The sequence below is a fragment of the Phaenicophaeus curvirostris genome, chromosome 38 (genome assembly GCF_032191515.1).
Source record: "Phaenicophaeus curvirostris isolate KB17595 chromosome 38, BPBGC_Pcur_1.0, whole genome shotgun sequence".
NCBI lineage: Eukaryota > Metazoa > Chordata > Aves > Cuculiformes > Cuculidae > Phaenicophaeus > Phaenicophaeus curvirostris.
Window position 1 is genome coordinate 1,820,084 of NC_091429.1, and position 13,583 is coordinate 1,833,666.

Sequence of the window (13,583 nt, forward strand, 5' to 3'; positions counted from 1 at the left end):
CCCCGCCTTCTTCCAGCTCCACCATGCGCATCGTGGCTGCCCAGGTCCCCTCCTGTCCTGCTCCCCCCCACCCTGAAGCCCTGCAGGTATGTGAGGAGAGAGGTGTGAGGGGCAACAGAGGAGGGGGAGGCAGTCGCACCTGGTGGGCAATGGGCTGAGAGAATCATGGAATCACTAGGTTGGAAAAGACCCACTGGATCGAGTCCAACCATTCCCATCAATCACTAAACCATGTTCTTGAGCACCTTATCTATCCGTCTTTTAGACACCTCCAGGGAAGGGGACTCAACCCCCTCCCTGGGCAGCATCTGCCTTTGCCCGATGACCCTTTCTGTGAAATATTTTTTCCTGATGTCCAGGCTGACCCTCCCCTGGTGGAGCTTGAGGCCATTCCCTCTCGTCCTGTCCCCTGTCCCTTGGGAGAAGAGCCCAGCTCCCTCCTCTCCACAACCTCCTCTCAGGGAGTTGCAGAGAGCAATGAGGTCTCCCCTCAGCCTCCTCTTCTCCAGGCTAAACCCCCCCAGCTCCCTCAGCTGCTCCTCAGAAGGCCTGTTCTCCAGCCCCCTCACCCATCCTGGAGGGGGGAGGATGGATGCTGCTGGGTGGCTGGACAGCTGCTGAGCAGAAGTTTAGGGCTTGGTCTCACATTTTTCCCGTATGTGGTGCCCACAGCCTGGTTGTGACCCAGCTGATTGTAGCGTGGAGCATGGGGACGTGCAGCATACAATAGTTTGGGTTGGAAAGGACTTTAAAGATCATCCAGTTCTAACCCCACGGCCGTGGGCAGGGACATCTCACTAGATCAGGCCCCCCAAGCCCCATCCAACCTGGTCTTCAACACCTCCAGGGATGGAGCAGCCACAACTTCCCTGGGCAACCTGTTCCAGTGTCTCCCCACTCTCATGGTGAAGAAATTCTTCCTTATATCAAGCCTAAATCTGCCCCTCTCCAGTTTATCCCCATTCCCCTCATCCTATCACCACAAGCCTTTGTGAACAGCCCCTCTCCAGCTTTCTTGGAGCCCCTTTCAGGTACTGGAAGGTCACTATAAGGTCTCCTTGGAGCCTTCTCCAGGCTGAACGAGTCCAACTCTCTCAGCCTGTCACAGCATCTCATCGCTGGACCCTCTGCAGCTGGTTTATGTGAAGTTCTCCATCCACCCCACCCCATGTAACACGCAGGGACTGTCAGAGCGGAGGAGCCGCCCTGACCTGCCAGATTAATCACCTCAATTTCTCTCCGCGTCTTGTGAAAGGTCAGGAGTCTTTGCAAGGCCCAGAAATTAATTGAAATACCAGTGGTCTTGTGCTGGTTCCATACATTATCCCAGGAGAGCAGCCCTGGCGTGGAGGGGATGGGGTGCACCTGCCTCCTGGGGTTCACGACAGGATTTGGAGCCCTAGGGAGTGCAGCAAGAGCTGGATGGGTGCGGGTGCTGTGCCCTCAGTCTTGTCCCCACGCCTGCAGCCCCTCTCATCGTCGGAGCTCCCGTCCGCGTGGCTCTGCCTGCATCATCTCTGCCTTGGCAGATGCAGCACTCGGAGCTTGTTCTCCATCTCGAGGCAGGGAAATAAATGCATTAAATGAAACTAAACAGTCTCCCCTCCCCACCTGCACACCCCCCCCCAGCTATAAATCAGCATAAATGCAATTTACATATTCATGGTATTTATCCAATAACCGTCCTGTCCCAGATTAAATGTGCCCTGGGGATCACTGGGGCTCCTTATCTGTGCCAGGGTGCTCCCGGGAAGAAGCAGCTCTGCTCAGAGATTCGAGCAGCGGGGAGGCTGTGCTCGTCATCCTTTTCCATCTCTCCTGCTCCAGGCTGGTCCTGGGAGAGGAGCTGGAAGGGGAAAATCCAAGGCTCCAGCAGCAGTCCTGTCCCACAGCTCTGCCCTCCTGTCCACAGCTCCTTCCCCCACCAGGGATCAGCGCCCTGCATCCCACCTGGCCGAGAGCATCTCTGTCCTCGGGGCTGTCTGTGCTCTCTCCTTGAGCCCCTTCCTTCTATCCCAGAGGTTTTCTTCCTTCCCTTTGGCTCCAGTGGTTCTGCCAAGGGAGTCCTGGGGTCCCCACACAGCTCTGTGCACCTTGAGACTCATCCCTGTCCCCAAGCACAGCACGAGCGGGCAAAGGGGACCCATCCTGCCCTGTGGGGGCTCAAAAGGGGAGGGTCTGAGGGGAGCTGGTAAGATTTCAGGGTGGGGGGAGATGTCCCTAGCTGTGCCCTGCTGGCTGTGCTGCGCATGGGACACACGCACACACGGCATCTCCGCTTTGACAGGTCCTTGTCAGCAGTAATGACCAGCTCCAGTCCAGCTGGGCCCCAGGGCTCAGTGCTGAGCTCGTTAGGGGCGATTTAATGAGGGCAGGAGGCAGGCGCTGCCTCTGGCTGTTTGTCACACTGTCTCTGGCCTCACAGCCTGCTAGACCCTGAGCCACGCTGCGTGGTCCCCCACGGCACCGCACAGTGCCCTCCGCAGCCCCCAGCTCAGCCCCTGCTTCTCTCTGCCCCTCAGCACAGCAGAGAATCATAGAATCACCAGGTTGGAAGAGACCCACCGGATCATCGAGTCCAACCATTCCCATCAATCACTAACCCATGGCCCTCAGCACCTCGTCCACCCGGCCCTTAAACCCCTCCAGGGAAGGGGACTCAACCCCCTCCCTGGGCAGCCTCTGCCACTGCCCAAGGACCCTTTCCATGAAATATTTTTTCCTAATGTCCAGCCTGACCCTCCCCTGGTGGAGCTTGAGGCCATTCCCTCTCGTCCTGTCCCCTGTCCCTTGGGAGAAGAGCCCAGCTCCCTCCTCTCCACAACCTCCTCTCAGGGAGTTGCAGAGAGCAATGAGGTCTCCCCTCAGCCTCCTCTTCTCCAGCCTAAACCCCCCCAGCTCTCTCAGCTGCTCCTCTTCTTCTCCAGCCCCCTCCCCAGCTTCCTTGCTCTTCTCTGGACTCGCTCCAGAGCCCCAACATCCTTCATGTGGGGAGGTGGTTGGGATGGCAAAGTTTCTCTGTCACCTGTGCCCGCTGGGTGGGAGCCGATGAGACCAATGTCCTGGCTCTGGGGCTGTCCCCACGTTTAGGCTGCATCCCTCAGAGACAGAGAACTGCGCCAGGACCATTTGCTTTGCCTTTCCTTAAAGAAGGGACCTTGAATATCATCCAATTCCAGCCTCCCTGCCATGGGCAGGGACACCTCCCACTGGATCAGGCCCCCCAAGCCCCATCCAACCTGGCCTTCAACCCCTCCAGGGATGGGGCAGATCCAACTACCCTGGGCAACCTGGGCCAGTGTCTCACCACTCTCATTGTGAAGAAATTCTTCCTTGTATCAAGCCTAAATCTGCCCCTCTCCAGTTTATACCCATTCCCCTTGTCCTATCTCTCCAAGCCTTTGTGAACAGTCCCTCTCCAGCCTTCTTGTAGCCCCTTTCAGGTGGAAGGTCGCTGTAAGATCCTCTTCTCCTTCTCCTCTTCTCCTTCTCCTCTTCTCCTTCTCCACTTCTCCACTTCTCCTTCTCCTCTTCTCCTCTTCTCCTCTTCTCCTCTTCTCCTCTTCTCCTCTTCTCCTCTTCTCCTCCTTCTCCTCCTTCTCCTCCTTCTCCTCCTTATCCTTATCCTTATCCTTCTCCTCTTCTCCTTCTCTTCTCCCCCAGCCTTTCTGGTGCTGGAGAGGAAGGATAGGGATGCTTAAGGATGCAGAAGAGCTTGGGGCTCTTGGGCTGTGGAGAGGGGAGTGAGTAACACCAGGAAAACCCAGGTCCTGGGGGCTGCGTGGTGCTCGCTGGGGCAGGGCTGGTCCCAGCCCTGCGCTGTGTGTGCAATTCCAGTGCTGGGCAGGGGTTCAGCCGCCTATCACAGCGGCCGTGGGGACCCCCAGGTGTCCCAGCCCTTCTTGGGGGAGGCGAGCTTTGCGCTTGGGGGTCCAGTTTGCTCCGTCTTCCCTCTGAGGCAGCCAGGAGTCTTTCTTGGCTCTCCCACGAGCTGCATAAACAGGGGCTTGCGGGCACTGTTAATTAGTTAAATATTTGGCAGGGGAGGATGCACAGGCAGAATCTGAAAGAGCTGGGGTGGGGGCTGCGCTGTCAGCGTCCCCGCTGCAGAGTAGGGCAGATCCCAGGCATCCAGGGACGGTGACAGCCTGCTGGATGCTTCTGGCCTCTCCCAGCCAGGCCAGTGCTGGGACCATCGCCTGCTCCCCAGCGCAAGGCAGACCAGACCTCCATCTGCATTTAAAAAGCTGCTGGTGAATAGGGGACCCCAGGGACCCCCAGCCACCACCTGTCGCTGCTTGGCTCTGAGCTGCAGCCCCAATGAGCCCAGTTCCCTGGGTATTGAGATTCCCATCCTCTCCTGGCACTTGTGTTTGCCCCAGTGGCGTTGCTCATCACCTTTCTCGTCCGTGAGCACCAGCCAGGGGAGGCCTGGGAGGAGCAGCTTTGGCTCCAGTGTCAGGGACCAGGCATTTTGGAGCAATCCCTGCTCTACCTGCTGCCCCCACCCTGGCTCCTGACCTCCAGGCTGCGGGGTCCACCTCCCTAAATCATGAACTGCGGATGAAACACCCCAAAGGCTGGCTGGGGAGCGACGACTGCGCGCAGCGTCTGTCCCCGCAGCCCCTGTGATGTGAACTAAATCCATCCTAATTAGCACTGATTTGCATTGGGAAATTAAAATTAATCTAGCCTGGGTTTATTGGAATTAGCGATTCTAGTTGGGCGCTGCAGAAGGAGGCAGACAAGCCGTCTGCCCCCTCCTCTCCCTCCCAAGCCCTATTTTGGGGGCCCTGGCTCAGCACCGTGGCACGAGCATCCACTGGGGCACCTGGGTTCTCTCCAAGCACCCTCCTTGGGTGGTGGCAGGGGGACATTGATGCTCCCCACTCCCCTGACCCCACCTCCCAGGCGTCTCGAGCTGTGGGATAAAGCAAACGGCACTTTCCTGACCCTGTTGCCCCATCCCACAGTTTGTTTCTGGACATGGTAGGAAAAGATTGACAGTGGAGACACCAGCTCTGGCACCTCCAGGGTGGGAGATGCTGCAAGGTCTCCTGGCCAGCAGGTTGCTTTGTGGATGGAGAGAGTGTCTCACATGCACACGTGTGTATTTGTGAGCACATATCGCTGTGCCACATGTCTCCGTGTGTCCCTGCAAGCCTTTTCCTGTGCATCCTCCCGTACGTGTCAGCATGGAGTTAACTCCAGCTGGAGGCCAGTTCCAAGCGGTGTCCCCAGGGCTCAGTGCTGGGTCCAGCCCTGTTCAATGTCTTTATCAATGACCTGGATGGAGGCATCGAGTGCACCCTGAGCAAGTTTGCAGATGACACTAAGCTGGGTGGAAGCTGGATCTGCTGGAGGGTCGGGAGGCTCCAAAGGGATCTGAACAGGCTGGATCCGTGGGCTGAGACCAATGGCAGGAGGGTTAACGAGGCCAAAGGCCGGGTCCTGCCCTTGGGGCACAACAACCCTGAGCAGCTCCAGCCTAGGAGAAGTCTGGCTGGAAAGTGCCTGGAGGAGAAGGACCTGGGGGGGTTGGTTGAACAGGAGCCAGCAGGGGCCCAGGGGGCCAAGAAGGCCAAGGGCATCTTGGCTTGGATCAGACCCGGCGTGGCCAGCAGGGCCAGGGAGGTTCTTCTCCCTCTGGCCTCGGCCCTGGGGAGACTGCTCCTCGAATCCTGGGGTCAGTTCTGGGCCCTCCCCACAAGGGGTTGAGTCCCCTTCCCTGGAGGGGTTTAAGGGACAGGTGGACGAGGTGCTGAGGAACATGGGTTAGTGATTGATGGGAATGGTTGGACTCGATGATCCGGTGGGTCCTTTCCAACTTGGTGATTCTGTGATTCGATGCGTGTACCCGCATGCAACCCCCCGTCTGTAGCCCCCTGTGTGCACAATCCAGGAGCACATGCAAGAGCACATTCTCATTCTGGGGGGGGGGGGGTCTGACAGGGAGCAGGAGCAGTGGGAAGAGCCCTGGCTGTGCCCCCTTTGGAGACCTCTGCCCCTGACTGTCCCTCGATGCCGGTGCCGCCTGGCCCGGGGGTAGCGCCGTGGCTCATTGTTATGGGGTCCGTGGTGATGTGGTGAGCAGAATTATCATCACACTCATGAAAAATTAAAGAGGAGAAAACAGCTTTGTCTGCCAGGGCTGAGGTGGCACAGTGTGGGCAGGTTGGTCTGGGCTGCAGGATTGGGATCTGGTGCCTGTCAGGTCTTCACCCCTCCTTGGCGTGACCCTTCCAGCCCCAAAGCCTGGTTGTCCCTTTGGGATCGCGTCTCCCCTCCAGCAGGACGACCCAGCCCTTGGGTAGGTGTGTGTCCTCATGCCCCATCCCCACACCTGGACGTGGGGACCAGCTCACCTGGCCTTGGGGATGTGGGGACCAGCTCACCTGGCCTTGGGGATGTCAGTCCAGCTGATGAGAGCAAGACCTCCAGCTCCTGCGGCTGCATTTGCAAGTCAACCACGAGCTCGAGGGCTGCTGCAGGTGGCATGGGCCACCTGTCTGGTCTACCTGGGGACAAGGACGGGATGCCCAGGGGAAGGGGCACGGAGAGAGCAAACCCTGCCTCCCTCCCCTCGTGTCTCCTCCGGCTGGGGTGGGGGCTGCTCTTCTGTCGAGCTCTTATTGCCCTCCCCTCCCAGGGCTGTAAATACTCAATTAAGCACGAGCGCCTGGTCCTGCCTTCCCTGTCGCTGCTGGTAATTATGTAGGTTTTTCGGTGTCAGGCACCGCGGGGAAGCGCGATTACAGCTAATTGGAGCGGTTCTCCCAGCCCAGGCCCTTCTGCAGCTGCTGGCGCTGCCGCGTGACAGCGGCTTCGTGCCCCCCCAGATCCGCTCCCGCTGGCTCCTTCCCTCCCCACCCCTTGGAGCTGCCAGATTGGGCTCCTATCAACATCGTGGAGACCCCTTGAGGCCCCCCCCAACATCATCAGGACCTGTTGGGGCTCCCTTCAACATCACAGGGATCCATTTGGGCTCCCCCCAACATCATGGGGTCCCTTTGGGGCTCCCTTGAACAGCTTGGAGACCCATTGGGGCTTCCCCCCAACATCGCAAGGACCCGTTGGGCCTCCCCTCAACATCGCAGGGACCCGTTGGGGCTCCCCCCAACATCATGGGGACCCTTTGGGTCTCCCTCCAACATCACAGGGACCCATTGGGTCTCCCCCCAACATCATGGAGACCCTTTAAGGCTCCCCCCATCATCATGGAGACCCTTTGAGGTTCTCCACAACATCACAGGGACCCTTTAGGTCTCCCCCCAACATCACAGGGACCCATTGGGTCTCCCCCCAACATCGTGGAGACCCTTTAAGGCTCCCCCCAACATCACAGGGACCCTTTAGGTCTCCCCCCAACACCGTGGAGACCCTTTGAGGTTCCCCCCAACATCACAGGGACCCTTTAGGTCTCCCCCCAACATCATGGGGACCCTTTGGGGCTCCCCAAAACATCACGGGGACCTTTTGGGGCTCCTCAATCCCCACAGCGACCTTGGAGGCTGCAGCAGGATGGGGTTGGAAACACCAGAGCTGGTGGCTGGGACACTTTGGGGGGGATCAGCATGGTCCCACGCGACAGCAGTCGGGGCGCAGAGAAATGGGGAGCCCGGAAAGGACCAGGGAGGGAGAAGGACGATGCCCTGCAGCGTGGGCCCTGCCAGAGCTGGGGCTGGGGGGCGAGGGGCCCAGGGGAGACGCCTCAGGAGAGCAGCGTCTGCCATCGATTTCTTATTATGGAGTTCAGCAAGAAAAATGAAGGTGCTGGGGCTGCCGAGCAGCAGCCGTGATTTGTCGCCTTCTCCTCGTGTCCTGGCGGGGATGGGAATTGATTTTGGAGGCTCCGGCATCGCTCAGCGGGTTTAGGTGGGGGGAGATGGGGAAGGGGCGGCAGGGGGGGGCTCAGCAGGGGATGGGGGCGATGGGACCTGGCCCCGACCCCGCCGCTGTCTGCAGTCTCGGGGCTCCTGGGGGGCTGGGACCGTGTCCCCCCAGCTCTCGGGGGCTGCCGGGCTGCTCCGGGGCCGCGAAGCGGGGGGCACAGCCCCCCGGTTACCCGCAGAGCACCCCCCCGGTCCTGCCCCGCTCCGAGACACCGGCACAACGGTCCCAGCCGTGTGCACGATTATCAGCCGTGTGCACGCGTGTATCACCTGTTTGCACGCTTATCAGCCGTGTGCATGCGTGTATCAGCCGTTTGCACACGTGTATCAGCTGTTTGCACACATATCAGCCGTGTGCATGCGTGTATCAGCCGTTTGCACAAGTGTATCAGCTGTTTGCACACATATCAGTCCTGTGCATGCATGTATCAGCTGTTTGCACACGTGTATCAGCTGTTTGCACATGTATCAGCTTTGTGCATGCGTGTATCAGCCGTTTGCACACACATCAGCTGTGTGCATGCATGTATCTGCCGTGTGCATGCATATATCAGCCATTTGCACAAGTGTATCAGCTGTTTGCACACGTATCAGTCCTGTGAATGCGTGTATCAGCCGTTTGCACAAGTGTATCAGCTGTTTGCACACGTATCAGTCCTGTGAATGCGTGTATCAGCCGTTTGCACAAGTGTATCAGCCATTTGCACACACATCAGCTGTGTGCATGCATGTATCTGTCGTGTGCATACATGCATCAGCCATTTGCACATGTATCAGCCGTGTGCACACATATCCCAGCTGTTTGCACACATATAAGCCGTGTGCATGCATGCATCAGCCATGCGCACACGTTTATCAGCTGTGTGCACGCCTGTCCCAGCCGTTTGCACACAAATCAGCCTTGTGCATGTGTGTATCAGCCTTTTGCACACGCATCAGCGGTGTGCATGCCTGTCCCAGCTGTTTGCACACCTATCAGTCGTGTGCACGTGTTTATCGGCTGTGTGCATGCACGTCCCAGCCGTTTGCACACGTGAATCAGCCGTGTGCACGCTTGTCCCAGCCATTTGCACACGTATCAGCCGTGTGCACACGTGTAGCCACCAACATACACTCATCTCAGCTATCTGCATGCGTCTCAGCCCTCCGTGTGCACCTCAGCCACGTGCTTACACGTCTGCAGCCGTGTTCACATGCGTGCTTGCACGTCTCAGCCACGTGCACATGTGTTTCTGCTGCGTGTTTGTGTCTCTCAGCTGTGTGCGTGTACCTCAGCCACGTGCACGCGTGTCTCGGCTGCGTGTGCACCTCAGCCGTGTGTGTCGGTCTCAGCCGTGTGTTCCCCTGCTCCAGCGCCGTCCCCACCAGTATCTTTGTCACAATGAAGGAAGAGGCTATTATGTTTATTAAATTGTATCAAGGCAGCATTACAGCAATTGGCAGCTGGTGACCCCGGTTATTTATAAAACAGGCTTTGGAAATCGCAGCTCCAGGCTTGGGCTTTTCTTCAGAGAATTATGGAGAAGAAAAAAAAAAAAATAAAAAAATCAATATTGTGGGATGGGACCGAGGTGGTGGTTAATTGTGGGGTAGGTTCCAGGAAACGCCTTCCCGTGCCATGGAAGCCCTGGAAGAGCTGACCTCCCCCTGGCTCCCCAAACCAGCTCGCCAGCCCCGCAGCCCCTGCCCTCTGTGGGGCTGTGGTGGGGACACCCCTTCTTCACCCCCAGGACCCCGCGCGCTGCCCTGTCCGGTGGCAGCTCCGGCACCCGAAAAGGCCAAGGGGAGCATCTCCTCCTTTGCGTTGGTGTTCTGGGTCTTGACCCAGTGGGGATAAACAGGAGCTTCATCTCCCCCGCTTTTTGCAGCATCACCGGGGTTGGCAGCGTCTCGGGGCGTCCCCGCGTCCTGCAGCAGCCGTGGGTCAGAGATCAGCTCCCCAGCCGCTCATCGCGCAGCGCCCCAATGATTAATGGGGGGAATTAGGATGATAATAGACCTTTAAATGAAGGTGCCACTTCCAAATGACGCGTGCCCGTGCTGCGTGATGGATGGTGCCAGGGCCAGCCCCTGGGTGCTGGCAGGCGGGCGTGCGCCGAGCCAGGAGCACGGAGGGTGATGTCAGAGGGCTCGGTGACAAAACCGGGGTGGTCGTGACATCACACACCAGCTCCGAGTGGGGGGACATGGGTCGATCCCAGTGTTGTTGGCACAAGGCAACCTGGCTGCAAGGAAGAACCGTGGCTGCTCCATCGCTGCAAGTCATCGCGATACGTCACGCTAGGGCTGGTGTGATACCCTTCATGGAGCTGCCCAGCCCTTGTGGGGTCCCTCATGGCCCCAGTGATGCTGCAATGAGGAGAGGGATCCTGGGGAGCAGCCCTGTGGGGTCAGGACCCCCTTTTCTCCCTTGGGAGACTGGGTCCCCGCAGCATCCATCCCCTTCTCCTCACGCTGGGGCTCGTCCCACCGCGTGGCTCTATGGGGCTATGAAATACATCCCGTTAATTCACCATTTAATTATCGGCTGTTTGTTTATTGTTTGTTTGCTTTAGTTGGTATGAATTTTTTATGATGGTTTCCATCGCGCCCCGCCAAAAGCCACTGAGATTTACAGCTTCGGCACGAGCGGAGCCTTAACGAGGGAAAGGGCCCCGTTAGCAGCCCCGGGATGTTCTCGGGTCACCATCAAAGGAGGGTTTGGGGTGGCTCTTCCCAGGGTTGATGGGGGGTACAACTAGTGAGCACCCGCTATGGGGCCAGGGAGGCTGTGGGGCGCTGGTCCAGGCAAGGGGGGGCTGGGAAAGCTGGGTGGGGGGCTGGGGAGGAGATGGGGAGGGGGGTTTGAGTGCCAAGGCTGGGAGGCAGAGGAAACAGCTCAGGTGCAGGCACGTTCAGCCCCAAGCTGCAGCATCTCCCATTAATGAAGCACTTCATCACGGCGGCGTTGCTGGTTGGGGGGGGGGGGGGGGCACCCAATTCAGAATGATAAATTCCCCGCGACGGCCCTGCGCTCGCTCGCAGCAGCCGTGATTCTCCTTCATCTTGAATAATATTTTTGGAGTGGTTGTAAAATAACCCGCCACAGCAGCTGTGAGTGAAGACACCGAGGCCCAGCGGCTCTCTCCAACCCCCCCTCATCTGTCTTTTCAGCTCCTCACCCTGCAGGGGCAGCTCCCCGAAGCCCGCGTAGGGGAACTGGGACTGCACCGAGTGTGCCCCAGCCACGCGTGTTTGTGCGTAAGCACGTGTGCAAGCGTGTTTTCTTATAAAGGTGCGTGCATCCATCCCTTGAGATGCGTGTGCGTGTGCACAGGTGGCCACACACGCGTGTGTATGTGTGCACCGGGGTGTGTATGTGTGCAGGGGGGTGTGTATGTGTGCACCGGGGTGTGTAGCCGTGTCTCCGTGCACGCGTGTGAGTGCAAAGCTGCCCAGGTGTGCATGTCCGTGTAGCTCTGCATCTCCAGCTGCGTGTCCGTGCACACGCGCGCGCATCCCGAGGCCAGCTGCTCGGCTTCTTTTTTTCTCTCTAGGAAGTATTTATGGGCTGCCTCGCTCTTCCCCAAAAGCGCTGACCCATCAGAGCCGCTCGGTGCCAGGCAGGGGCAGCCGTGAAAAAAGAAGCAGCTCCAGCAGCATCTCCGTGCTGGTGGGTTTTGTGTCTCGCTCAGGAGGGTGGGAAGAGCTGGAAGCCTCCCCAGGACCCTGCAGGGCTGAGCCCCTCAACGCCGCTGCTCGCGGGGGGCTCCTGAGCAGCAGGGCACACGCTGTAATCGCCACGGAAGAGGGAAGCGCAGCACAGAATCAAACTGTCTCTTAATTACAGTCCTTAATGAGCGTGGAGGCAGCTGGGCTTTGTGGGCAAGGAGTCCTGCTGCATCTCTAGGGGAAAGCCCTGGGCTCATCTGCAGGGAATTAAGAGCTCGCGTTGGGGCCAGGGCGCACAGATGCAGGCTGCTCCAAGGCAACTGTGATGGGACCAAGAGCCCACAGGGGTTCTGGGCTCCTAATGCTGCTGGATCCCTGCTCGGTGCTTTGATGCTGAGCTTTGGGGGGGTTATGGCACTGCAGGTGGGTTCTCCCTGTCTTACACATGCACTCATCCTACGAACCCCTCCCGTACATCCCTACACACCCCCCCTCTCCGTGCTCCGCGCTGTCCCTGTGCCGCAGCGAAAGAATGCGGCGAAGGACACGCGCGTGCCTGCGCTGAGGGCAGGATGCACTCTGTCTTGGGGAGTGGCACTTAATCAATCCCATTTCAAAACTCTAATTATATCCACAAAGGCCTCAACACGGCGCTGCTGGCTGCAATTCAGGCCTTGTTTATTTATTTCCACACACTCCAGAGAAGTTTCTCCCCTTTGTCCTTTCAGACTTGGCTGGAAGAAAGGAGGTTAGGATGGAGCAGCACTGATGGGGCTGGGAGGATGGATGGAGCACCAGGCTGGGGGGCAGCAGCGCTGGGTGTGGGGAGGAGTGGAGATTCCCCGGGATGCTCTAAGCCAAAACTCCTTACAGGTCAGCGATAAAAAGAATTGCTAGAGATCTTGTGTGCATGTTTGTGCACACAGGTGTAGGGGGGGTCGTGTGCCAGCGCCTGTCACTGTGCCAGCACGTGTGTCATTTACCTGCGTGCAGGTGTGTGCGTGCATCATCTGCGGGAGCAAAGACTGATCAGCTTGAGACCTTGGATCACACACGGCGTGGCCAGCAGGGCCAGGGAGGTTCTTCTCCCTCTGGACTTGGCACTGGGAAGACCGCTCCTCGAATCCTGGGGTCAGTTCTGGGCCCCTCCCCACAAGAAGGATATTGAGGCTCTGGAGCGAGTCCAGAGAAGAGCAAGGAAGCTGGGGAGGGGGCTGGAGAAGAAGAGGAGCGGCTGAGAGAGCTGGGGGTGTTTAGGCTGGAGAAGAGGAGGCTGAGGGGAGACCTCATTGCTCTCTGCAACTCCCTGAGAGGAGGTTGTGGAGAGGAGGGAGCTGGGCTCTTCTGCCAAGGGACAGGGGACAGGACGAGAGGGAATGGCCTCAAGCTCCACCAGGGGAGGGTCAGGCTGGACATTAGGAAAAAATATTTAATGGAAAGGGTCATTGGTCCCTGGCAGAGGCTGCCCAGGGAGGGGGTTGAGTCCCCTTCCCTGGAGGGGTTTAAGGGCCGGGTGGACGAGGTGCTGAGGGCCATGGGTTAGTGATTGATGGGAATGGTTGGACTCGATGGTTGGTCTCTTCCAACCTGGTGATTCTATGATTCTGGATGAAGGTCGGAGGGGGTCAATCCCTGCTCAGTCCCATTCTGTTTCTTTTGGCTGCCCACTCAGTCCATCTCCCCAGTCTTTTGTTAAGAGCCAGTGGATACAAATAGCTGGTTTCCATATGCGCAGCAGCATCTGTTACTGCCAGGGAGATTTGCATTGCTAAATGTAAATTGGGTGTTATGTCATTTATCATAAACGGGAGGGTGGAGGGGGGGGGCGCTGAGGGGAGGCAACAAACACTGGTGAAGTTGTCATAACAAATCACACGACTCATCCTTCGTCCTGGCAGGAAGGTGCGGAGCGACCTGTGAAGAATCATAGAATCATATAATCATAGAATCACCAGGTTGGAAAAGACCCACCGGATCATCGAGTCCAACCATTCCCATCAATCACTAACCCATGTCCCTCAGCACCTTGTCCACCCGGCC